Source organism: Oryctolagus cuniculus, chromosome 11, assembly GCF_964237555.1.
Source record: "Oryctolagus cuniculus chromosome 11, mOryCun1.1, whole genome shotgun sequence".
Taxonomy (NCBI): Eukaryota; Metazoa; Chordata; class Mammalia; order Lagomorpha; family Leporidae; genus Oryctolagus; species Oryctolagus cuniculus.
This window is the reverse complement of record NC_091442.1, coordinates 118,234,981-118,260,767: the sequence shown is the minus strand read 5'-3', so window position 1 is coordinate 118,260,767 and position 25,787 is coordinate 118,234,981. Positions and strand designations below refer to the sequence as shown.

General features: G+C 59.7%; 1 protein-coding gene across 2 annotated transcripts in view; it reads left to right on the top strand.

Moving 5' to 3' along the window:
* Positions 1-4,362: 4,362 nt before the first annotated feature.
* The window catches only part of TCF20 (transcription factor 20), a 183,637-nt gene continuing 162,212 nt past the window's right edge, over positions 4,363-25,787 (top strand). Inside the window, exon 1 of one of the 2 annotated variants that reach the window (XM_051834093.2) lies at positions 4,363-4,575. The gene's annotated coding sequence lies outside the window, so the exon portion shown is untranslated. Of the gene's footprint in view, positions 4,576-25,490; positions 25,611-25,787 lie in introns of those variants that run through there. The other variant, XM_051834095.2, reaches the window with a different exon arrangement.

Here is a 25,787-nt window from a genome sequence, read left to right as displayed (position 1 = left end):
CGACGCTGGCTCCCTCGAGGTACCTTGTACCAAGTGAGTTCTTAGCTGGAGACAAGCATCGATTCCACTTTACGGATGAAGAAACTGAGGCCTAAAGATAAAATCATCCAAGTCACCTCGCTGAGGGTGGCACAGGGATTCAGACCCCAGCAGCGGCCTCGGACCCTGTGATCCACATTGCTCTCTGGTCTTCTGCAGCCCCCTGGATGTCCACAGCCTAACTTGGCAGATGTGAGTGAGGGTCTTGAGATTACCCCAGTTTATTCAGGTCACAAATCTCCTTGCGAGAGGGGGTGTGGAGGGAGATTGGAGGCAGAAGGCAGCACCGTGATGGAAGCAGACACAGACTGGACGATGCTCCGCTGTTGGCCTGGAAGGCGGAGGAAGGGCCCGCGCCAGCGCCAGCGCCAGGGACGGTAGTTCCAGCAACTGGGCAGGGCAGTGCAGCGGCTCCCCACCCAGCCTCTGCAGACACCTTGGAGCTGGCTGCTGAGGCTGGTTCTGGGTTTCTGGCTTCCAGAAACTCTAAGAGGATAAACGTGTGTTGTTTTAAACCACCAAGTCTGCAGTAATTGGTTTCAGCCGTCACAGAAAGCAGCACACTTTCCGCCCTGGGAGAGCCAGGCTGACTCTGGGACGCTCTCCTTGTGCCCTGGGTCGCGGCTCGCCCTGCCCTGTGCTCTCTGGGGAGGCTTCTCCCAGCTCGGCTCCTGGAGCTCGCCTCCACCACGGCCTCTGGGCTCACTCTGACCTTGGGCCTCTTCTCTCTCACCTGCGGTGCCGACCTCAGCAGGCTGGCATCGTCCTCCAGTTGTCCAAGGGCAGACACCAGCCCAAGGTCACTCAGCTGGCAGAGGCGGGGATCTGTGTGATGGACAGAGATGACCAGGCCGCCCAAGCTGAAGGGCTCTTGAGCCGAGAGGCCACATCCGCTGCTGGTGGGCTCAGCTTTAGGGAACCCGACAGCAAATTCCAAACCAAGAAGAGCAAATAAATGAGGGGTGATTACTGACAATAGGCGAGCATACACAGCGGGGGGCCTCCAAATAGCATCTCCTCCAGTACATTTTAAGTGCTTTATAGGTCATTAACTACTTGACAGAGAGAGCCTGACATTTAAAGCAAAGAATTTGGCGCCTCTGCCAGGGAAAATCAATCAGAAATGAAGATACAGCATGGGGGTGTGAAGACGCACTGGGGGAGCAAGGGGACGTCTCAGACCCCCTCCGCTGTGTAAAGTGAGGTGCGCTGGTATCCCGGGACATTTATAAATCCTTCACCTCCTCCCCGCCCTGCCCTTTCGCTGTTGTTGCAATTAAAAAATTTCAAGAGGCGGCGTTGTGTTGCAGTGGGTCGAGCTGCCACCTGTGACACTGATAGTCTATATTAGCACTGGTTCGAGTCCCGGCTCCACCCCAAATCCGGCTCCTTGCTAATGTACCTGGGAAAGCAGCAGGACGTGGCTGAAGTGCTTGGGTCCCTGCACCCAGATGGAGCTCTGGGCTCCTGTGTTCAGCCTGGCTCAGCCCTAGCTGTTGTGGCCATCTGGGGAGAGATCCAGCTGGTAGAAGATCTTTCTCAGTTTGTCCTTCCCTCTCTTGGTACCCTGCCTTTCAAATAAATTAATCTTTAAAAAAAATGTGTTTCAAAGATGTGGGAAATGTGGAGATGAGCTTCCACATGTAAGCCCCTCCGCCCGATTATGTCAAATACAACATCATAGCCATGGTTGAAGCACCCACTTTTCAAAAATGCCTTTTTTTTCTTCCCTCCTGTTTAAATCCTCTGTCTGCAGCCCCATCTTGTCAGGGAGACCTGCGCTGACCACCCAGCCCTGCTCAAGACACCCTCCTGCCTGTGAAATCGGAGTGCAATTACTGCCTCTTTAATTAACTTGGTGATTAATCACCAACTGCTTGTGAAACAGCTTGTATTGTCCTTGTCCATCGCGGATGGGAGTGGGGGTGGGGCCATGCGGTCAGGAGGAAGCGCCCTCCTTGGGGCACCAGGGTGGGGCAGGGTCAGCTAGCTGGAAAGGGAGCCTGTTATCCAGAGGCCAGGGCCGGCTCCCTCCTGATCTGGGATGAGCTGGAAGGGAGCCCAGGGAGCAGTGTGCTGCTGGGTGGGTGACCCACCTCCGGCTGCGGCTCCCACTGCTCCCTCCTGGTGAGAACCTCCTTTCCTCGCTGAGACCTGCTCTGTCTGGAACTGCGTGCCCAGAAGTGTTCTGCTGTAGACCTAACCCGGGCACCCATAGCTCGGTGTGCAAACAGGCTCCCTGCTCAGAGGAGCTCACATGATCAGAGCGGGCCCTAAACCCAACGCCTGGGGTGCCGCTAGGGAGGCCTCGTGAAGACGCCCAGCCAGCTCCGCCTGGCCTCCCCTCGGCTGCCCACTTACGGGAGAGGCAGCTCCAGCGTGTTTCTGGTTGATTAACCCTCTCCTGCCCGACTCCAGGAGCAACTCCTGCACCCTCCTCTGCAGAGGCAGACACCCGCCGCTCCACCCTGGGACCCCCGGTGGGGACAGGAGAGGGTCTCCAGAATCCCCTCCCCCACCCCAGAGAACAGCATCCCTGCTCAAGTCCCTGTGCTCCATGATGGTCCCGCCCAGCCCAAACTGTCAGAGGTGGCCCATGTACCCTGGGTTGAACCGAGTTCTTCCAGTGGTCCTTGTGGTTGATGTGGGGTTTCCCAAGAAGCAACAAGGCCTGGCGGGCAACTAAGATTTGATTTTTTTTTAAAGACTGAATTATTGGGGCCAGTGCTGTGGCCTGGCAGGTTAAGCTTGCCATCTGCAGTGCTGGCATCCCATATGGGCACTGGTTCAAGCCCCAGCCGCTCCACTTCTGATCTAGCCCCCTGCTAACGTGCCTGGGAACGCAGTGAAGGATTGCCCAAGTGCTTGGGTCCCTGCACCCATGTGGGAGACGTGGAGGAACCTCCTGACTCCGGGCTTTGGCCTGGCCCAGCCCCGGCCATTGCAGGAGTGAACCAGTGTATGGAGGATCTCTCTCTCTCTCTCTCTCTCTCTCTCTCTCTCTCTCTCTCTCTCCACTTTCTGTAATTCTGACTTATAAACAAATTATAAACAAATATATTTTTTGAAAAATTTTAAAAAAGACTTATTGGGGCTGGCACTGTGGTGTAGCAGGTAAAGCTGCTGCCTGAAGTGCCAGCATCCCATATGGTTGCCGGTTCGAGTCCCGGCTGCTCCACTTCCAATCCAGCTCTCTGCTATGGCCTGGGAAAGCAGTGGAAGATGGCCCAAGTCCTTGAGCCCCTGCACCCCCATGGGAGACCCAGAAGAAGCTCCTGGCTCCTGGCTTCAGATCGGCACAGCTCTGGTTCTTGCGGCCATTTGGGGGAGGGAACCAGTGGATGGAAGACCTTTCTGTCTCTCCCTTTCTAACTCTGCCTCTTAAGTTAATGAAGAAGAAGAAGAAGAAGAAGAAGAAGAAGAAGAAGAAGAAGAAGAAGAGGAGAAGGAGGAGGAGGAGGAGGAGGAGGAGGAGGAGGAGGAGGAGGAGGAGGAGGAGGAGGAGGAGGAGGAAGGAGGAGGAGGAGGAGGAGGAGGAGGAGGAGGAGGAGGTAGAAGTGGGGCATCTGGGACTCTAACCGGCGTCTGTATGGGGTGCCGACGCTGCAGGCGGCGGCTTTACCCGCTGAGCCTTAGCATTGCCCACACAGTGCTAGGTTCCTGGCGTTCGTGGAAATCACTCACGGGCACCCACCTCCGCTGTACCGCAGCTCTCTTGGGAAGACTGGAAACGGAGGCCCTGACACCCACAGGTGTGGAGGCACAGGGAGGTCAGCTCGCCCCAGGACAGCTATGCCCTTCAACCTGGGCGGACAGTTACCCCACGTTCCCGGCATGCTGCCGGCACCGAGGACAGCTCTAAAAAGCCCGCACGCACATTTCCCGTGCATTCGGTCGGCGACCTGAGGACCTACTACGTGCCAGCCCCCTGGGGACACAGCCGTGAGCAGCGCAAGCCGCGGGTCCCCACCTCAAGGGGCTATTTGGAAGAGGACAAAGGAGCGCGGTGACCCCTCGAGGTGCTAAGGGTTGTGATGAGCAGCACGGAAGCGGAGCGAAGGAGGCTGAGAGTTCACGGGAGCCCCGGGCAGCAGCGGCCGCTCGGGACCGAGAAGGCGAAGAATGAGGACCGCAGCCACGCAGCACCGAGGCCCCAGGCCCCCTCCTCCGTCCCAGCCAATCAGGCTTCAGAAGCGCCAGCCGGCCGGCCAATCAGGAGCTGCAACAGGAGCCCTAGTCGCAGGCCACGGTTTCCCTGGAGAGGGCGGTCGGAACCCGTGGCCCCGCCCCCGGCCCGCCCCCGGCCCGCCCCGGCCCCGCCCCGCCGCGGCCAGCCGCGCCGCCCGGAGCCCGGTGGCCAGCGGCCGGCCGCTGGGGCCGAGTATTGTCCTAGAGGCCGGAAAAAGCGGGGGGCGAGCCTGGGGGCCCGCCACGTGGCCGCAGGAGGATTTATAACGTTTTCTGTCGCCGCCGACAGTGTTGGAAAATGTGTGAAAGACGACGCGCGGCCAGGACGCGAGCGTGAGGCGCGGCAAGGTAGGCAGCCGCGGCCGGCTCGGGGCGTGGGGCGCCGGGGACCCGCGCGGGCATCACCCCGGCCGCGCGCCGGGCTGCGGGGCGGTGTGGACGCGGCCCCGGGCTGAGGCGGCTCCGGCCACCGGGGCTGCGGGGCGGTGTGGACGCGGCCCCGGGCTGAGGCGGCTCCGGCCACCCGGGGCTGAGGGGCTGTGTGGACGCGGCCCCGGGCTGAGGCGGCTCCGGCCACCCGGGCTGCGGGGCGGTGTGGACGCGGCCCCGGGCTGAGGCGGCTCCGGCCACCCGGGGCTGAGGGGCTGTGTGGACGCGGCCCCGGGCTGAGGCGGCTCCGGCCACCCGAGGGTTTCGGGGCTGTGTGGACGCGGTCCCGAGCTGAGGCGGCTCCGGCCACCCGAGGGCTGCGGGGCGGTGTGGACGCGGTCCCGAGCTGAGGCGGCTCCGGCCACCCGAGGGCTGCGGGGCGGTGTGGACGCGGTCCCGAGCTGAGGCGGCTCCGGCCACCCGGGCCCCGGGCTGAGGTGAATTCGGCGACCCGGGCGCTGCCGGGGCAGTGTGGACGCGGCCCCGGGCTGAGGTGAATTCGGCGACCCAGGGACTTCCGGGGCGGTGTGGACGCAGTCCCTGAGCTGAAGTGGCTCTCGCGACCCAGGAAGTGCCTGGGCGGTGTAGACGCGGTCCTTGAGTGGAGGCGAATCCGGCGACCCGGGAGCTGCCGGGGCGGTGTGGGCGCAGTCCCTGAGTTGAGGAGACTCTCGCGAGCCGGGAACTGACGAGGCGGTGTAGACGCGGCCCCTGGGCTGAGGTGGCTCTCGCGACCCAGGGACTGCCTGGGGGTGTAGTCGTGCACAGGTGGCCCGGCGGAGGCGCTTCGGAAATCCGGAGGGGGTCCAGGGGACCCGAGGCTGAAGTTGTGGGCCGGGTCGCGCGCGTCGCGGGGCGCGGGGAAGGTCCCCGTGGCCGGGGCAGCCTCCAGCGTGCGGGAGTGTGTGTGTGTGTGTGTGCGCGCGCGCGGCGAGGCGGTGTGGACACGTGCTTGAGGCGCCGCCGGCTCGCCAGCGGGTGTAGACGCGGAAAGTTTGCCGGAGCGCGCCGCGAGTCCCCCGGCCGCCCGGCCGGCCCGCGGGAGCGGCGGGCGCCGGCGCGGGGAGCGGCGGGCGGCGCGGGGATTCCCTCGGAGCCTGGGATTCCCTCGGAGCCCCGGGGCCGCCGGTCGGGCCGGGCGGGCGGACCCGGACGCCGAGGCTGCCGCCGGTTCTGCCCACCTCTGGCTCGGCCAGGAGACCCGTGGGCGGGCGGCGCGCGGGGACCGGGCGGGGGTCCCCAGCACCTGCTGCTCCCTGTCTCCCGGTGGCGCGCGGGGAGGGAGGAAGTGGAGGAGGAAGGCGGCCTCCACCTGCTCCGCCCCTGGGGGCGGGGGAGCCCTGGCCTCGAGACTCCCCCTCCCATGGTGCAGGTGGGCTGAGAGGGAGAGAAGGAGGGGCCCCCAGGCTGCATGGCTACGGTCGCCCCCACCTCACCTCCCAGCCCCTCAGTGCCCTCTGCCCGGTGCCTGCCCCCACACCCCCTCCACCCGTCTTCCTCACAGGACTTCCAGGACAGTGCAGGGATGTGGTGGTGAGCAGAGGCAGGGGCATGGATATCAGTGAAGACCTGCCTCCGGGGGTGACAGTGAATCAGGGTGGTTAACACTCATCTTTTGGCCCCCAGCACCCGTGTCACCTCCTCCAGGAAGCCTTCCCTCACTTCCCTAACCTGGTACTTGCAAGGGGTCCACTCCCTCCATGGGCATTTTTGTATGGTCAGTTGGTTCATGTGGGTCTCCCGTGGTGTAAGTGCCGCGAGGGCAGGACTGGGACTCTGGTGGGCAAAGGATGGGTAAGATTTCCCGAGAAGCGTGAGCTCTGTTCAGCCAGGCCCGCGCCCACACGGCAGAAACAGTCTCTTGCCCTCCCCTGGCGCATGGCCTGGGCTCCACACCCTGTTTGCTGTTCTCACAAAGTGAAAGACAGCAGCAGACCTGCTCAGGGAGAGAGCAGGGGGCGGCCTGGCACAGACAGACTGCCCACTGCAGAGTGTGGCCCTGCCAGAGCGCGTCCTGTCTCTGAACTCGGGCCTGGCCTGCCCCCTTTCTTCTGTGCCACCTCCTGGAGCTCTGCCCCCCACCCCCCAGAGCTCCTCCGGGGGAAGGTGGCGACCCATGAGACGCCCAGGGCGGGCAGGATTCAGGCCCACGTGAGCACCTGGCCGTCCCTGGTCCCAGTGCCCCTGAGCAGCGGCAGGTCCCCCTGGTCTGTGGGTGACCCACAGCTCACTGGAACTCCTGGCAGGAAAGCCGGCGCCCGCTCCAGGGACCGCCTCCTCTGTTTCTTCTCTGTGGTTTCCGGGCACGGCGGATCTGCCTTGCCCTGGCTCCGGCAGACCTGTGTGCCTGGCACCTCTCCTGCGGCAGCTTACCGCTCGCGCCCCACAGCGCTTCCACCGCGGCCCTTCCCCCGGCCGCTCCAGGGGATTGCGCCTCCGCCACGCACCGCACGCTCGGCTGCAGAGCCGGCTGGAGCTTCCCGCAGGCTCTGGCAGGGACAAGAAGTAAAAGGGGCTCCCCACCCACTCACCGGCCGGCCTCCTGCCTGCAGTGGCTTAAAAAAAACCACTTCATTTCCAGTGATTTGCTCCCTTCTGTTCGGTGGGGAGCGCCGGCATGTGAGATGTGGTTAAGTCAGGCGCACTGCTCCCGGTGGAATCAGCTGCCTCCCCTGCCCAGCAGGAAGAGCACTGGCTTCCGACTCAGAGGACGCGCAAGTGCAGGCCAAGTTCTCCAGTGACTAGCTGTGTGGCCCTGGGCAAATTACTTAACCTCTCTGCGCCTCCATTGGCTCCTCCGGACACAGGGGTTAATGGTAATCCCTCCCTCCCAGAGTGTTGTGAGGATTAAATGAGATAACGTTAGGGGAAGAGCTGGGTGATGCCAGACCTGTGTTTTCTGTTCCCCGGTACTGGCTGTCCTGCTAATTAGCCTGGTGACCTTGGGCCACCCCAGCTTCAGTGTAAAGCACAGGGGGTGCCCCCCCGCCCCATCTCTGCTCCCCTAGGCACCTCCTCCTGCCCTCTGCCAGGCGCTGTCCCCTCAGCCGCCCCTCCTTCTTGCTGTCTGAGCACTCCGTTTTAATTGGAGACGGCCCCTCCCCACTGCCTCTCTCCAGGCCCCTGCGAAGTCACCAAGGGTCTGGCGTTCCTGGCTCATTTTCAGGGGCAATTAGCCGTGATGTCAGAGGCTGGGAGGTGGCCTTGGCGGGCGCCCGGCCAGGCCACCAGGAGGCTGGGGCCCTGCACAGTCTGTTGTCCTGCAGGGCTCCCCCAGACCTGGGGGGGGCCCTGTGGCCGGTTGTGGGGAGGCCGAGGTGTTTCCATCTGCTCTTTAGGACTCCTCGCAGCCCTGAGTGTGAGTGCAAACCAGCTCTGCCCTGCGCCTTTGTTGGCAACTGCCGGCGCCTTGGCAGCCAGGGCCTTTGTCAGGAAGCAGAAAGCTGTGCGGGGGTTTTGTGATTTGGGGGAAGCACTCTCCGGGGGCGGGCGAGCGCTGCTCGGTGTCGGCCTCTGGTCCCGGGCTTCAGCCTGGCCGGTTTTGTCTTGGGTTTCCGAGTCCTGTGGCTGCAGTCACGCATGCTGGGGTGTGGGCTGGCCGAGGGCTTTTTCTCCTCTGGCTCACATCGTGTATGCCGTGGAAGCTAATTCCAAGGACTGAACTTTTCAAATCACGGCTCCAGCAGCTTTTAGAAATCTGGACCTAGTTACTCCTGTCATCCATGTGTAAAGATGTAGAAGAAAAAAAAGAAAAAAACAAAAAACCTCCCAACCCGAGGGTGGGCAGCCGCGAGCGAGGATGCACGGCTCCTGGCAGCGCAGACCTGGGGTCAGAGCCGAAATGTCGAGTGCCTCCTGGGAGTGGGCAGCCCGGGCTGCTGGGTGCCAGACATCTGGATGCTGAGAAAACATCTGGGTGGCTGGGCTTTTCAGGTTTCTGCCTGACATTTAATATCACAAACATTGAGCCTGCCTCCTCCCGAACACACCCCGCGCCTCCCCCCGCCTTCCTGACGGGGAAGAAACATCCATTCTTTCCAGCTCCCCTGCGTTTTCCCCCTACCGGAAATCTGATGGGCTCATGACATCATGGCTGGCGGCTGAGAGATGAAGTGGATGCCACAAAGAAATCCGACATATCGGATGGATGCTGAAGTCAGTTTCCCTCTGGCTGGAAGAACAGGCGTGAAGTCAGGAGAATTTGAGCTTGGTTTAAAAAATAAAACAAACCAAACTAAGTCATGCCCTGCATTACAGACAGTTATCTTGAAAACAAGCAAACCGTTTGGACACCATCCTCGTCTCATAGCCACGCTGGGTTTTATGAAACAAAAGTGATGAGTGCATCGGACCCAAAGTCCTCATTTGCTGATAAAGGGGCAGCTAGGAATGCGTTCTCTCTCTTCCACATTATGACATGGTTCCTTTTATTTTTTAGGGCCAATAAAATTCACAGAGTAAACTACTGGTTTATGTTTTTCCAGGAATCCATTTTTATGGAGTGACCTTGGACCTGACCTGGTCTACAAACTATATTTCCCTCGGCTGGGTTCCTGGCAGTGAAATCCTTAAGGGGACACAGTGAAGCCTGCTTTTTGGTCTCCTCCCCTGGCTGGAGGGTGACAGTGTGTCAGCAGGGACCAGTGGCCAGGGCCCTTCTAGGCACAACAAACTTCTTGGAAAGGAGTCAGGAGAGCAACAGAAATGAAGGGGTCTGGGACACAGCCTGAGAGGGGCATCTGTTGTCCCCTCACCCCCCACAAAAGAGAGCCAAGTCCTCAGAAATTGCTCCAGGCCTCAGGAGCCTCAGGGTCCACCTCACCCCTGAGCAGGCTCAAGTTCAAGATGCTGTGTGTGCTGCCTGCCAAACTCCAGCACACGCGTTTGGAGTGCGAGACCCAGACTGGAGTCCCAGCTGCTCCGTGGACAAGCCATGAAGCCCTAGGCAAGCCGCAGTGCCTCCCTGTGTTTTCCCCTGCCAACGGACACCATGACCCTGCCCTGCCTGTTGGGAGACTCAATAGTGCTGGCCACTCCACATGAGTCCTGGTCACTCTCGGAGACCAGACCGGGAGAGGCCAGTGTAGATACCAGAACCAACTCCATTCCCTGCGTTTGCATCCTGGCCCTGCTGCCCACTGTCTTTGCTATGGCATGATGTGAGTGACACTGTCTGCCTTGCTTTCTCATTTGTCAAACTGTAACAGTGCTAGCACCAACCTGGTACATGAGGCCTGGAATGTGGCCTCTGCTTGTCACCCAGCGGTTAAGATGCCTGAGTCCCACATCAGTGCCTGAGTTCAATTTCTGGCTCCAGCTTCTGACTCTAGCTCCCAGCTTATGCAAACCCTGGGAGGCAGTGGCCATAGCTCAAGTAATTGAGTCCCTGCCACCCACGTGGGAGGGGAGATCTGGATTCTGTTCCTAGCTCACTGCTTTGGCCGCTGTGGGCATTTGGGGAGTAAGCCAGTGAGCAGGAGCTCCATCTGTCCATGTGTGTGTGTGTGTCTCTAGCTGTCTCTCAAATACATAGACAGTATTTGAAAAACTCACCTTTCCTTACCACCCTCCCCATCCTTTGCCCCCTGCTTTCCTCTGTTGCTCTTCATAGCCCTTGTTACCTTGACCTTGGGCTACACACGCATGTGTTTATCACTGGAATGTAAAAAAACCTATGTTACAGCAGGGCTCCGATGTCTCCTCACGGCTGGGTCCCGCGTCCCTAACACACAACAGGTGCTCAATAGCCATGCGGGGCCAGCAGGTACTGAACCCCTGGCCCACGCCAGTGTCTGTGCTGGTGGTGAGGCAGCACGTGTGAATGGAGCCCCTTGCTCTGAGCCAGGGGTCACAAGCAGGTGGAGCAGGGTAGTGTCTGGGAGTGGCCTTGTGGGAGGAAGTGGTCCAGCTGGTCCGAGGGAGTGTCCTACAGGAGGGGCATAGATAAGGTGACTTGACAGTGAAGGGCAATGAGATGGGGAGAAGTCAGGAGGACAGGGGGAGAGGGTGCCTCAGGGGCTGAGGGCATGTCTGGATGGGCAGGGAGGAGAATGGAGGCTTAACGGTCAATGAGATCCCAGTGGGCAGAGAGAACAGCAGGTGTTCTAGGCTGGGGTCATGGTGCGTGCAAAGCTCTGAATTGGGGGATGCCCAGGTGTGGGGGGAGGGTAGCTGGGCTGGGAAGGGTCTCAGTGCTGCCTGGAGGGGCACTGGGGGCATGGCAGGAGCCTGGGCTGGACTCTTAGCCGACTGCTGCCTCCAGTCTTGATACTGCATCTGTTAGTTCCCTCCTCTGGGACTCGGTTTCCCATCGGTGGACTCCTGCCCGTGTGTCTTTCCTGCCTCACACAGAGATTGAGACAAACCAGGGGGACCGAGGGTAGAGAGGGCTCTGCAGGGAAGAGTGTACACAAAAGGGGAGCAGAGTGTGCAGAGACACGGGGCCCTTCTCCAGTGAGCTAGGGACAGGGAGGACACCGATGAGGGTGACCTGGCTGTCCCGGAGGGGCCCTGGCTGTGCTTTGCTTGGCTCTGTCTTTGAGGGGTCATCCAGCTTCGGCCTGTGTTGAGCATCCCAGCCCTGAGGGACAGGTCCTTCCTCCAGACGGAAGTCACTGCTCAGAGCAGAGGTGGCTGTGGCTACAGAAGCCACAGAGCTGAAACACAGCAGAAGGGCTCGCACCCAGACCTGGCTGGCCCCAAGCCCTGTGGTCCTTTGGCAAGGCTGCACTGAGCGGTGTCCTTTGTCCTATGTGTGAGCTTGTGCCAGACCTGTGCAGCTGCTAGGTGCCTGATCCCAGCCCCCACCACGGGGATGCCCTGGTCACAGCCACTTCCTCCTGTGGGGAAGAGGCGTGAGGCTTCTGGAAAGCCCGTTGAACCTCTCCCTGTGGCTGGAGCCTCTCTGAAAACCGGCTGCTCCTGGAATTTTCTAGGCTGCACTTGCTAAAGCCTCAGAACCACCCCTAGGAGCAGGGGCTGTTTTCCTTGTTTTGTGGCAGCAGGAGCTGAGGCTCAGGTACAGTGAAGGAGGACACTGGTTCTGTGGGGGCTGTGCCGCTGTGTTCATGCCCCTGAGGCTGCTTTGGGGGCAGAGGGCCTGGCTCTGGGTGTAGCTTAGAGCTGGTGCTTGGGCCTAAGGTGCAGGTTTCAAGGGCCATTTTCAGGTCTTGCTAAGGACTTTCTTTCCCAAAATGAGCTCCCTGTCATTATAATGTGGGTGAGGGAGATGAGGTCAGAGACAGAGGATCCAGCAGTTCTGTCCGCATGTGGCTGAGATGTTCGTATGCAGCTGTCAGAGGTGTTAGTGGCAATGGGTGCTGCAAAGCACCCAGCCCTCTTCTGATCACAGAAGGTGCCCAGTGAGCACCTCTGTCCCCCTCCAGCATGGAGGGCAGCGTGGGGAAGGGGCAGAGCAGCCCCTCAGGCCCTGTTGGCTCCTACTTGGCAGAAGCGGGGTGTCCAGGCCCAGGCCCCAGACAGCTGTCTCTGGCTGTCATCTGTCACCTGGGCCAGGCCACGGCTGCACTTTGGGTACCTGGGTGTCCCTACAGTGACTCTTGGGAAAGCAGGGCTGGGGCGTCAGACACGTGCCTCCTGCTACCAGACCCTGGTCTCCAGGAGAGGCAGGGCTCATGGAATAACGCCTCTGCTCTAACCACAGCCCTATCAGGGCTGAGCCCAGAGCCTCCTGGACCTTTGGTTTCTTGGTTCGCCAGCTAGACAATGGCTCCGTGCCAGGGCCTGAGCTGCTAGGAGATGATCACCCCAGTGAGCTCCATCACAGTGTTCTAGAAATTGGCATTTGTTGGGCACCCACTCGGGGCCAGAGCCGCTTTCCTCTTGCTCCAGTGGTTCTTGAGATCTGCTCTCATTTCATAGGGGAGAGAGGCAAGGCTCAGGGAGAACACCGGGCCCAGGCAACACCAGAGCCAGGGCTCTAGCCCTGCTCTGTGGCTCCCGCCGGGCAGGGCATTGGAAGGAACACTGGTTCCAGAGTGCTGCAGTGTGCTGGGAGTGCCTGGGCTGGGCAGGTGTGCAGACCCTGCAACAGCCCTGAGTCTGTCATGTCTTTGCACATCCTTTCCCCCAGTCACCAGGACTTCCCTGGCAGACTCCTCTCTACCTCTGGTCTCTCTGGGCTTGTGTCTTTCGCTCTACGCAAGGCAGGGCAGTGCGGTGAGAATGTGCAGTGGGCCTGTTTGCAAATCCTGCCCTGACACCACTATGCCTGGAGGGGAGAGGAAAAAGAGGAAGAGCAGACAAACAGGGCACAGCATGGGCAAAGACAGGAGGTCACGCAGGCCCTGGAGAGCTGCATCAGCTAGGAGGGTGGAGCTAGGACTCAGGCGGGGGCTGGGGACAGGCCTGGGTGGGGCTGCTCTTTCCCCACCTTGGACCTATGCCCAGGCTGTCTTCCCTGCCTGGCCTATCCTTCCTCTCCTCCTGCCCAAACATTTGTGCCTTTAAGTCCCTGCTCACTGATGTCTCCATCAGCCCTTCCCTGGGCCACCCCCGAACACTGCTCCATCCCCAGAGTTCCTGTAGCCCCTACTGCTGCCTCTGTTTGAGCAGGTGATGGCCCAGGCTGTGCAGGTTCTGTCCAGCCTGCCTGTGGTGGTGGATCTTCTACTTAAGTCCTGCTGTTGTCCTTTGCCTGCTGGGCGACCCTGGGCAAGTTACTTCACCTTTCTGTTTCTTTATCTGCATGCAGCTCCAAACGTTTCTTCATCTGTTGCAGCCCCAACTCCCAGGGTTCTTGAGGGGAGTTATAAAGCACAGCCACAGAAAGCCAGCCAGCCCAGAACACCCACGCACAGACAGCATTGCTAGGGTGTGCGACTCTCTCGAGGGCAGGGCCTCATGTCTGTTGCCCAGCTCATGTCAGGCAACGTGGGGGTTCAGTGGTTGTTTCGGGAATGAATGGACAGCCCATTCTGCTCAAATGTGATCTCTGATAGAACCCACAACCTGAAAAGTCATCATTTGTTGGGTGCCTACCTCTGTAATCCTGATACCCTGTGACATGGGAATCACTAGATCCATTTTGCAGGTAGTATAACCGAGGCTTAGAGAGACTAGGCTGGCTTGCTATCTGGTAAGGATGTGAGCAGCTGGAGTCTGGCTAAGTGCGGTTGTGCTCTTGCTGAATGGTCTGGATACCCCTGCGCCTTCCCCATCTCCAGGCACCCCTTTGGAATTGCTGGGGTGAGGGGCATGGAGGTGGGTCTCTCAGTGATCTGTCAGTTCAAGGGCCCTGTGCCCTATCACGCACACAAACATGCACAGTACACACAGAAACACACATGCACAGGCACCCCCCCCACACACACACACACAAGGGTACTTCAAATCATTTGTGCAAAGTGGAATTAAAAGATAAATTTATTTGGTACAAAACAATTTTGAAATCTGTGCATCTTTTTTTCATAATATGAAGTTTCCTTGAACTTTTTTTTTAAAGGTTTATTTATTTATTTGAAAGTCAGAGTTACACAGAGAGAGAGAGGTCTTCTATCTCATGGTTCACTCCCCAGATGGCCGCAACGGCTGGAGCTGTGCCAATCCGAAACCAGGAGCCAGGAGCTTCTTCCAGGTCTCCCACAGGGGTGCAGGGGCCCAAGGACTTGAGCCATCTTCTACTGCTTTCCCAGGCCATAGCAGAGAGCTGGAGAGGAAGTGGAGCTGCCAGGTCTCAAACCCTATATGGGTGCCAGCTCTTCAGGTCAGGGTGTTAACCCTCTGCGCCACAGCGCCAGCCCCCTTCCTTGAACTTTTTGAAGGCCCCTCATACTTAGCGACTTCAAAATGTTTGTGTCAAAATAACTTTTAATTCTACTTTCCACAACTTTTTAAAAAGTTTATTTATTTGAAAGGCAGAGAAAGAGAGAGAGAGTGAGATCTTCCATTCACCGGTGTATTCCCAAAATGCCTGCAAGTGCCAGGGCCGGATTAGGAAAAACCCAGAAGCCCAGAACTCGATCCAGGTCTTCCATGTGCGTGGCAGGAACCAAAGTCCTTGAACCATCATCTGCTGCCTTCCAGGGTGCACATTATCAGGAAGCTGGGTCAGAAGCAGAGGTGGGACTCAATTCTAGGCACCCTGCTGTGGCATGTGGGCTTCCCAAGCGGCAGTTCAACCCACTGAGCCACAGTGCCCACCCCTCCACGAACTTTTATTTTAAATGTGCATGTATTTGTTTTCATTCACTTGAAAGGCAAGGTGACAGAGAGAGAGATAGAAAGAGAGAATGTTCCATCTGCTCGTTCGCTACCCAAATGTCACAAGAACCATGGCTGGGCCAGGCCAAAGCCAGGAGCCTGAAACTCCACCTGTGTCTCCCACATGGGTGGCAGGGGCCCAAGTACTTGAGCCATCATCTGCTGCCTCCCAGCATGCATTAGCAGAGAGCTGGAATCAGAAGCAGAGGTGGCAGTGGATCCCAGGCACTCTAATGTGGAATGCGAGCACCCCAAGCAGTGCTGCACCTGCGTCTCCATGCATGATCTATCTCCCTTCCTCCCTGCCTTCCTTCCTTCCTTCCTTCTGTCCTTTCTATCCTACTTTTTAGAGATTTATTTATTTGAAAGGCAGAGTTAGAGAGAGAGAGAGAGAGAGAGAGAGAGAGATCTTCCATCCATTGATTCATTCTCCAAGTGGCTCCAAAAAGCTGGAGCCAGGCCAGACTGAAGCCAGGAGACAGGAGCTTCATCCAAGTCTCCCACTTGGGTGAGGTGTCCAACAGCTTGGGCCCTCCTCTGCTGTTTTCCCAGGCGTGTTAGCAGTTAGCTGGATTGGAAGCAGAGCAATTCAAACCAGCACCCATATGGGATGTCAGAGTCACAGACAGCAGCTTAACGGCTACCCCACAATGCTGCCGGCCCCTCAATGATCTTTCTGAAGTGCCCCTATGGACATTGGACCTCCACAGCCCACAGGTTCATCTGGGTCTCCAGGGCCATGTCTGTCTTCCCCACTGCACACCCATAGGAAGCCCCTGTGAAGCGTTGCGGGTGCAGCTGGCACCGCTCATCCGTTCGTTGGCTTCTGTCTCTGAACTGTTGGCACCCAGGGGGTGGGACAGGGCTGAGGACTCCTGATTCCCTGCCTGGTGTTGCGGCAGCGTGGAAGGAGCCGGTGCTCTCAGTCTAGTCTCACTAGGCACAGGCACCAGTCTGCTGGCCAGGCTAGATTGAGGCTCAACTCGGAAAATGAATGTGGAGGATTAAGGAGGGCAGAGCAGGATCCATGCAAAGTGCAGTGGCTGGCAGGGATCATTTGGCACTTGGCATCCACCTGGCCTGCTGGAGAAGGTGCTATGTAAATGGTTTGTAACCACACAGCGGCTGGGCTCGCCTGGATTATCTTCTGTTGAACTGAGCTGAATTCTGGGCCACTCTGGCTCTGCCCATACAGCAGCTCGGGAAGGATGGGCAGCCCTCTGGTGGGTACTGCGGTTCTCCAGGGCCCTTGGGCCGGGAAGGGGGAGCTCTCTCACGTGGCTTGTGGTGGGTGAGAGCAGCTGGTGACAAATGCAGCTATGGGTCCCGCTAGACTCCCTGGGCTGGCCCAGGAGGAATGTGCCGGAACACCGGGAGTTTCACTCACACATGCCTGGGTGCATTCACCTTGCACCCGTGTACGGGTCCCTCGTGTGCACTGCAGGCTCAGCGTGCCATGCCCGGGACACAGCCGGCAACCCCTGCCCTCGCGGGATCACATTGTAAAGGAGAGCAGCTGACTACAGTGTAATTAGGAAGTGACACTGTGGTCAGGAGGGAGGTGCGCTAGGGGGAAAATAAACCAGGGAAGGAGGGGCGGAGTGGATTTTCCCCTTCGGTTATGAGTATGTGTCCCAGGCAGGGCTCATTGAGAAGGTGACGTTTGGAGGAGGAGGGACTGGAGGAGATGAGGGAGGAGGGACAGGAGATGGCTGGGGGTGGGGGGTGCCTTCCAGACCCAGGGGAAAAGCCGGCCAAGGCCCGTGAGGAAGTGAGCCTGGCACAGTCCAAGAGCGGCCAGGACGCCAGTGTGGCCGAGGAGGGGGGCGGTGGTAGCAGATGAGCTCCGAGAGGAAATGGGGGCCAGATGGCGAGGCCTCCTGGATGCACCATTTCAAAGGATCCCTCTGGCTGCTGAGTTGAGAATAGGCGGGGGGAGGGGCCAGGGCAGAAGCAGGGAGCTGGTGGAGGCTGTTGAAGACAGTCTAACAGGATTGGCTGATGGATTGGATGTGCAGGAGAGAGAGAGAGAGAGAGAGAAACACAGAGGTGTCTTCCAGAGAGTTCTATTTTGCTGGAAAGGCCTGCTGGGCCAAGAGGCTCAGCTGGACTCTGAGAGAGGCTAGAGACCTGAGGATGGGCTGGGACAGGACCAGCGGGGAATAGGGGGAGGTTGTGCCCCACTCACATCGTATGGCAGCCCCTGTGGATGGGACAGCTGGAGATTCTGCATCTGGCAGTCATGGGCTATGGGATTCCATCCTGTCCCTGGGAAGGGCCATCCCCCCTGTGCCCTGGACAAGGGTCCACGGGCTGGGATGCAGCCTGCACGTGTCTGCTTCCCGTCCATTTGCTCACACATCCCCCCATTTCTTCTGTGTCCTCCTTCTATCCTTTCTGCCTCTGTCCACTGCCTCTCACCCACTCAGTTCCACCTCAGCACCCGGGACTCTGCAGCACCTGTGGACCGGAGAAACAGCCCTCCTGGATTGGACATGCATGTGTCTGCCTTCCTGGGTTGTTCATGCATGTGTCTGCCCTCCTGGATTGGACATGCGTGTGTCTGCCCTCCTGGATTGTTCATGCATGTCTCTGCCCTCCTGGGTTGGACATGCATGTGTCTGCCCTCCTGGGTTGGACATGCATGTGTCTGCCCTCCTGGACTGGACATGCATGTGTCTGGGCCTGCAGTGCCTCCTCCATAGGGAGAATGTGGACCAAGATATGCTCTTAGTCCTTTCCAGGCTAAGGTTACTCAACGAGTTTGTAACTCCACGTGACTTGATCCTTTAGCATTTCCAAATCGTTTAAAAGAAAGTCACTGTTAGAAGAAACTGCTGGTCAGGTCATGCCTCCTGGTTTGGGTTCCAGAGTTGCAGGCTCTGTGCTACTCAGGCTCAGAGTGGGAGGCATGGAGGAAGCAGTTTTTATACTGGGCACAGAAGGGAGAAAGGGCATTTGGGGTGGGAAGCACAGCAGGACCAGGGCACAGGGGAGGGGTGGCTCTGCAGAATGGGGTGGGCACAGGAAGTATGAGGGAGGCCCAGTCTGCCCCTTGCTCTGAGGGCACTGGGGAGCCATTGAAGGTGTGTGAGCTGGAGAAGGACCCACTCTGTGCTGATTCTTACCCAGTGGTACCATGGAGGGGAAGTGAGGGGAAGCAAGTGGGCTGAGGTGGAGAGACTGTGGTGCTGGCACCTGACCTTGGGCAGTGTGGTGTCAAAGGGGATGGACATGGGAAGTGTCCCGGGGCTGAGTGGGTGAGACTGCTGACTGGGGGCAGCACTGCCTGTGAGGTCCCATGGTTGGCCATCTCAGAAGACCTCACCCCATGTGTGCTCCCCACTCAGGAAATGCCCCCATCCCTTTGGCCCCTTGCATCACCAGAACCTGGTGACAACCTGGGTTTTCTCTGTCCTGTCGTGGTGCTGTCCCCAGATCATTTTGCTTTTGGTCCCCAGATTCCTTCCCAGTGTTGCATTTCCCTCTGTCTATGTAGCCTCTGCCTGAGGCTCAGCCTTGCCTTTTTGGAGTTGGACTAAGCTCATGGTCTTCCCCTGGCCTCCTGCCCCTAGCATCACACTGCTGGACCATCCCTGCAGAACAGTCAAAGGGATCCTTCCAGAACCTGAGTCCAGTGGGCACCCTGCTCATCTCATTTACTGACTGGGCGACAGGAGCCTACTTGCTCAGCAGGGCCATGCCTCCCGACATGTCCAGGCTCACACGGAGCTTCTTGTTCTTGCTTTGTTCACTTGGTTGAGGTTTATTCCGTGCTGGGACCATGCTTGCAATGCAGGTTGGGAACTGTGTTGGTGGAAAGAGAATCAGTGCCCTGGGGTGCAGGGTCAGCCGAGGGTATCTGAGAACCACAACACTGGAGCTGAGATCCAGAGGATGTGCGGGACTGGGGAGGGCGTTCCAAGGAGAAGGAGGGGGTGCAGAGGGAAAGGCCTGAGCCAGGATGGAAAAGGACCCCTTGGAAAAGTAGGGCCCATGTCAGGTATCCCCTTCCTGGTACCCTACTGCTGGCTGCATCTCATTGTCCTTGGATGGTGGCTTGGGAAGGGCAGGTAGCAGGGCTGCTCCTGGGGCTTCTGGGATAGATTGAAGTATTGGGACCCTATATTTTTCCTAAAATCTAGCTTTATTGGGGCTGGTGCTGTGGCAAAGTAGGCTAAGCCTCCGCCTGCAGCGCCAGCATCCCATATGGGCTCGGGTTCACATCCCAGCTGCTCCTTTTCCAATCCAGCTCTCTGCTTGTGGCCTGGGAAAGCAGTAGAAAATGGCCCAAGTGTTTGTGCCCCTGCACCCACATGGAAGACCCGGAAGAAGCTCCTGGCTCCTGTCTTTGGATCAGCTCAGCTCTGGCCGTTGCAGCCACTGGGGGAGTGAACCAGCAGACGGAAGACCTTTCTCTCTGTCCCTCTCTCTGTCTGTAACTATACCTCTCAAATGAATAAATAAATCTTGTAAAAAAAAAAAGCAGTTTTATTGATGTATAATTCACATATCAGGAAGTTTACTTTTTTATAAAAAATTAAAGATTTATTTATTTGAAAGTCAGAGTGTCAGAGAAAGGGAGAGGAGAGAGGAGAGAGGAGAGATTTTCCATCTGCCTGTTCACTCCCCAAATGTCCCACAATATCCAGGGCTGAGCCAGGCCAAGGCCAAATGCCAAGAATTTCATCTGAGTCTCCCACATGGGTGGCAGGTGTTCCAGCAGTTGGACCATCTTCTGCTGCTTTCCCAGGCACATTAGCAAGGAGCTGAATCAGAAGTGGGGCAGCGGGGACTTGAACTGGTGCGCATATGGGATGCCAGAATTGCAAGTGGTGGCTTAACCAGCTGCACCACAAATGCCAGCCCCCACTTGCATGTCCTTTGGAGACATAACTATTCACATTCATTGTCCATTTAAGAAGTAGGTTATTGGCCGGCGCCGCGGCTCACTAGGCTAATCCTCTGCCTAGCGGCGCCGGCACACCAGGTTCTAGTCCCGGTCGGGGCGCCGGATTCTGTCCCAGTTGCCTGTCTTCCAGGCCAGCTCTCTGCTGTGGCCAGGGAGTGCAGTGGAGGATGGCCCAGGTGCTTGGGCCCTGCACCCCAATGGGAGACCAGGAAAAGCACCTGGCTCCTGGCTCCTGCCATCGGATCAGCGCGGCAGCCATTGGAGGGTGAACCAACGACAAAGGAAGACCTTTCTCTCTCTCTCTCTCTCTCTCTCTCTCACTGTCCACTCTGCCTGTCAAAAAAAAAAAAAAAAAAAAAAAAGAAGTAGGTTATTTGTTCTTTTATTGTTGAGTTGTTTGGGCTCTTTATATTTCTGGATACAATCCCTTATTGGGGGAAGAACTGGAATGCTAGACCAAGAAGCCAGGCCCTGGGGCTGCTTGGGCTCTGTGCTCTCAGTCCTGGGGGCAGTGGACTCAGAACTCCTCCCAAAGGACTCCTGTGTCCCCTGGGAGGGAAGGCATCCACCCCAGGAGTCAGCTCCTAACCCCAGCTCCCTCTGCTTTGATCGGCTTCAGACATCACAGGGCAAACACTTCCAGGTCCACAGGGCTGCCCTCCTCCCCTCGCCCCCCAGGCTCTGTGGAGGCTGTGAGGGGAAACACTAGATCCTTTCAGAGGTGACCACAGAGAAGCCACCACCTGCTGAATGCCTGCTGTGACACTGCCGCAGCCGCCACTGTGACAGACCAGCCGCTTCCGCCGGCCCAGAGGTCAAGCCCAAGGCTCACCCAGCAGGCGGCAGGAGCGGAGGACAGGCCTGTGCTGTGGGAGGGAAGCCTGCCAGGGCAGCCGCAGCCCCCTCGGGCCAGGCCCTCCCACGCCCTGCTTATTTAAACTTTTCTGAACTTTCCACAGTTTGTAAGTTGAGCTCCTATAACTTCAAGAACCAAGGGAAATGTTAAAAGACAAAACCCAACCACAGCCGCTGGCTGATTCAGCTCAGGCACTTGGGGGACTCTGTCTCTCTCTGCGCGGGCTGGGAGTCGGGCTGCACACACAGGAGGAAGGCTCGGGAGGCCTGCCACATGGCTCTCACTTCCCCCTGCAACTTCTGGGCTGGCATGGCCTGTCACGTCTCTGCCTGTGACTCTGATGTTTGCTAACAGGAACCCTTCCACATGCCAGGGACTCTGGGCCATGGCAAACGTAGTGAGACACAGCCTTTGCCCTTGGGGGCACCAGGCACACGGTGAGAAAGGGGGCTTGGCAGTTCCAGGAGAGGGGATGCAGCTGCAGCTGAGGGCCTGAGGCAGGTGAGGAGTTGGGAACTGTCCTTCAAGGAGGCTTAGGGTTTCAAGAGTGCGCCAGGACGCTCAAGGCCAAGAGCACAGTGTGTGCTGAGGGCAGCCCACGGTCAAGGGGCCCACACTGGCTGCAGGCTGCTCTCTGGAAAGGGGAGAGACACAGGAGAGAAGCTGATGCTGACTGTTCCTGGGGCCCCGGTGCCTGGCCGTCAGCTTCCCTGCATTGCTTCTGAGGCTGATGGGCCCTCCAGGTCCCTTCCACAGCCTTGCCCTGCCCCTCTGTCTCGGTTCCCCATGCCCTCCCCTCAAGACCTGCTGGCTGCTCTCCCAGGAGCCGGTCTGGGTTTTTTGCCTTTGCAGGATTGGGCCTCAGGCTTGCTCCTAGCTCCCGCAGCGCCCCAGCTGGGCCTGCCACCCGCCACCTGCCACCCGCCCACGTGGACCCCCCTCTGCCCCTGCTGGCGCCGAGTCGGCTTTGGCAGGCTCTAGGCCCCGAGGCCTCTCAGCTCGCTGATTACACAGCAGCAGCCGGTGGGCTCCCGAGCCAGAGCGAGAGATTTATTGTGGTTTTTAGGGGGCGTTTAGGAGCCTACGTGATAATGTCTGTGAACGCACTTTGTAAACTGTAACGGGGGAGTGCCACACACACGTGAAGGGCTGGGGCTGAGGCTAGGACCGGGAGCCCAGCCCCCAGATGACATCCTGGGGCTCCGCTGGGATGCACCCCCAGGCCTGGGGGTGGGCAGGCAGGAGAAGCCTTGCTGGGCTCCAGGGTGGGTCCCTGGGCCTGCAGCGCTGTCTTGTCACCAGGCAGCCCTGGAATGAGCTGTGAGCAAGAACATTGCCCAGGTCCCTCCCTTGCCCAAGAAGCCTTGTGGCACTGCAGAGCTAGTGACACGTTCCGGGCTTCAAAGTAGAAATGACTCCCAGCCTCCTGGCCCCTGCTGCGGGGTGAGAGAGAGAACCAGGGCCAACAGCTGGACCGGGCTGTCTCCCAGCAAGGGGGGCCGCGTCCTTCTGGCTCAGCGTTGCCATCTGAGGGCTCTCATTCAGGGCACACAGTTGTTGAGCACCTACTGTGCATTGGCACTGTTCCAGATGCTGGGGTTAGAGCAGACAGACCTGTGGGGGAAGGGGAAAGCCGATCACTCCACTGGTGAATACAGGTCGTTTTAAACAGTGATCATCGCTACAGAGGGAGTTACACAGGGGAGCTGAGGACTACTGAAGCTGGGGGTGTTGCGGAAGGCCCCCTGAGGGTCCTTCGTCCCTCTCTCCAGAGGCCTCAGGAGCACGCCTGGGCCTCGGGAGGCTCAGCTGATCCCCTGACCACCTGCCAGTCACTGCTACCAAGACCTGTAGCCGAGGCAGCCTTGGGGCTCCCGGACCTGCCCAGAAGGAGCTGCCCTGGGTCAGATGTCCCCATCTGGCCCCTGCTGGGCTGTGGCCGAGGTCTCTGGCTGAGCTGCCTGCATTTCATCCTGGAGCTGGTGAGAGGCAGTGGGAGGGCGCGTCACAGGCACAGCTTGGAGAGGCGGCTGCCGCAGGTGCTGCTGTGCCGTTTTACAGCTGAGGAGACCGAGGTCTGCCAGGGGCCCCAGCTGGCAGGGCTGGAATCTGAACGTAGACCTGAGAATTTTCTGAACTAAAACCCAGGCCTTGAGATCTCCTGGGGAGAGAACAGCCTCTCTGAGCCCGGCACTAATTTTTCTTTGAGTGTTACAGGTGCCAGGCACTGTTCTAAGGGCCTGAGTTATCTCATTTAATCCCTAGCACAGTCTGATAAGGTGGAACTGTTGCTATTGCCCCATTTTATGGACAGGGTATCTGAGGCTAACTGAGGCTAACTAACTTGTCCCGCACCACACAGGCCGCTGTAGTGGAGCTCCTCGGGGTGGGGGACCCTGTGAAGCCCACCCAGGCTTCTAACTGCTCCCTTTCCTGTGTCCGGCATCAAGGTTGTGAGTCGTGAGACCTAGGACTGCCGAGTATTCTACGTGCGCCGTCCCGTGTCAGCCTTATTAGTCTTAAGCCAGTAGGGCTTGTCATGCATGATGTGCCCCTGCACCTCCACAAATAAGGAGACTGAAGCCCCAAGCTGGAGCATCAGAGCTGGGGGTGGGAGCCCTGCTTGCCCCAGAGCCTACGCATTTGTCCTCCTGGCTCTCCACGCTCCTCACTAGTCTGCATTTTATTTGTGCTCTCAAAAGCCCATTGAGGCTGGGCTCACTCTCCCAGTTCACAGATGGGCACACTGAGGCCCAGGAAGGTGGGATGTGGCTTGTGTGTGGTTGCGGCTCTTGAGCTAGGGCTGCTTCCCGGCCCCCTCACTGAGGGGGCACCTGGCTGGGCCACTGTGGGGAGGGTGTGTTTGAGTTGGGGACAGGTGAATGGCACCTGAGCAGCCTGTGCAAAGCTTCGGGGGAGAGACTCCTCTGCAGCCAGCTCCGGGATGCAGGTGCCTGGCTCTCCCACTCAGACCAGTCTCACCTCCTGCGCTCAGCGCTGGATCCAGTCCTAAAGGGCTTTCCCTTCTCTTAGGGGCAGGGTGCTGGGGAAGGCCATGCAGGTTCCTGGCTTAATGCCATACCACTTTTGTGACCTTGGCAGGGTCACCCCCTCTGAGCCTGTTTGCTGTCTGGGATCCGGCCGGGTCTGTGACACTGCCAGATTCTGGTAAAATCTGTGCAGTGCCTGATGGCTGGGAAGGGGCAGCTCTTGCCCAGCTCCCCGTCGTCATCTCCTCAGGAGGCAGCAGAGTGGGAGGGCACCCTGGGGCCTGGGGTGGGACATCTGGGCTGTTCTGTCCCCTTTCCTGCCCCAGGGGCACCAGCTAGTTGCTGCCCTCAGACCCGGTGGCCCGGAGGTCCGGCCATGACCTTGCAGGTGTCAGGGACGCACAGCTGGACCTCCCCTCCCCTTCCTGGACACCCTAGGCGGATCGCACCTTCAGGGAGGGATTTGATGCCAACCTGAGGGCAGTGGCAAGAGAGGCCCAGGTGTCTTGGCGGTGGGATCAAGGTGGAGAAAACAAGCGTGGGAACCACTGGCTTCTCTGGTTGGAGGGTGCTGCCCTGAGCGAACATTTGGGGCTTTTAAAATGCATGTCAGCTGTAGGGACATGCCTGGTGCCCGCCATGGCCCAGGCCTCCTCGTGGATTCCCAGTCCTGGCCCTTCTTCTTCAGCTGCCGCTCAGCCAACACTTACCGAGCGCCTACTGTGGGCCAGGCCTGGAGCCAGGATGGAGGGAGCCTGCAGCCAGAGAGCAGCAGCCCTGTGGTGAGCACGCAGCCGCAGGCCACGGTGCCAGCCAGCGAGGAAGCAGGCAGTGGGGCAGGCGCCACCACCTCCCCCTAGGGCTGTGGGCGCGGAGAGGGAGGCTTCCCAGAAGAGAGGCCTTCAAGGGTGGGGCAGGCATCCCTCCGAGAGGGAGCTGCAGGGGCACTGGGGCATGCAAGCCTGGTGCAGGACTGAGAACGCAGGCCTGGGGCGGGCAGGTGGGTCTGGTGCCGACCCTGCGGAGCAGCAATGCGGGAGGGGGATGTCCGAGCCTCTTTTGCAAACTGAGAGCTGATATGTGGATTTTCATGTGAAAATTCCTGGTTTTTAAATGATGGGAATTAATTCTAATTAAAAACAAAAAATGCTATGGTGCCAAACCAAGCATGGCTTCAGGCTGGAGTGGGCCCACGGGCCAAGAGTTTCTGATCTCTGGTGGCGGGGTTGACTGGAGCAAAAGGGTGGTGCAGACCGGAGTGGGGGGGGACTGTGCCGGGGAGAAGGTAGGGCAGGGTGGGCCGCTGGGGTGTTTGGAAGGCGTGGGGTGCGGCGGGCCGGTGAAGGGGAGCTGGCCTACCCCCCCCCCCCGCCAGCGGCGCCGGTGCGTTGGGGGCTGGGCGCGGGTGGGCGGGGGCTGGAGGCAGGGCCCCCCCTACCCCAGCCCGGCGCGCCGCGGCCGCCCGCCGCCTCCATCCGGGCCTCTCCCCACCTCCCGCCCGCCCGCCCCCGCCCGCGCCCCTCCCCCGCCGGCGCGCACGGCTCCCGCCGCCCCTCCTCCGCCCGCCCGCCCGCCCTCCGCCCGCTCTCCCCGGCTCCCTCCCGGTCTCTCTTAAGTGCCATCGAGGGGCGCCGGGAATTGCAGCCAGTAAATCGCGTCCCACTACTCAGCAGCGGGGCCACCGCAGCGGCGCCGCCCGCGCCCGCCGGGAGCCCGCGCCGCCCGGGCGCCTCTCCAGGGCCCGCGAGGCCCGCCCCCCACCCGGCGCGGCGCTGCGCAGGGCCTGCCCCCGGGCCGGCCGGGGCGCGCGGGGCCCGCGCTGGAGGCGAGGACGCGGCGGCCGCGGGGCGCACGGCCCGGAGCGCGCGGCCCGCGCCCCCGCGCGCCCTGCCCGCGCCCGCGCCCCGCGCTCCGGAGCCCGGCCCCGTTGCCCGGGCTCTCCTGCGGGACCGATGCCGGCCCTCCGGCCGCCAGGGTAAGGGGGCACCGCGGGCGCGGCGGGGGCGGGGGGGTGTGGGCACCGTCCCGGGACCTGGTGGCCCGCCCAGCGCCGGCGTCTGGCACGTGGGGGCGTCTCAAGTTCCCTCTGGAGGCCGGACAGGTTGCGAGAGCCGCGGGGGCGTGATGCTCAAAGGCTGGCACTTACTGCGTG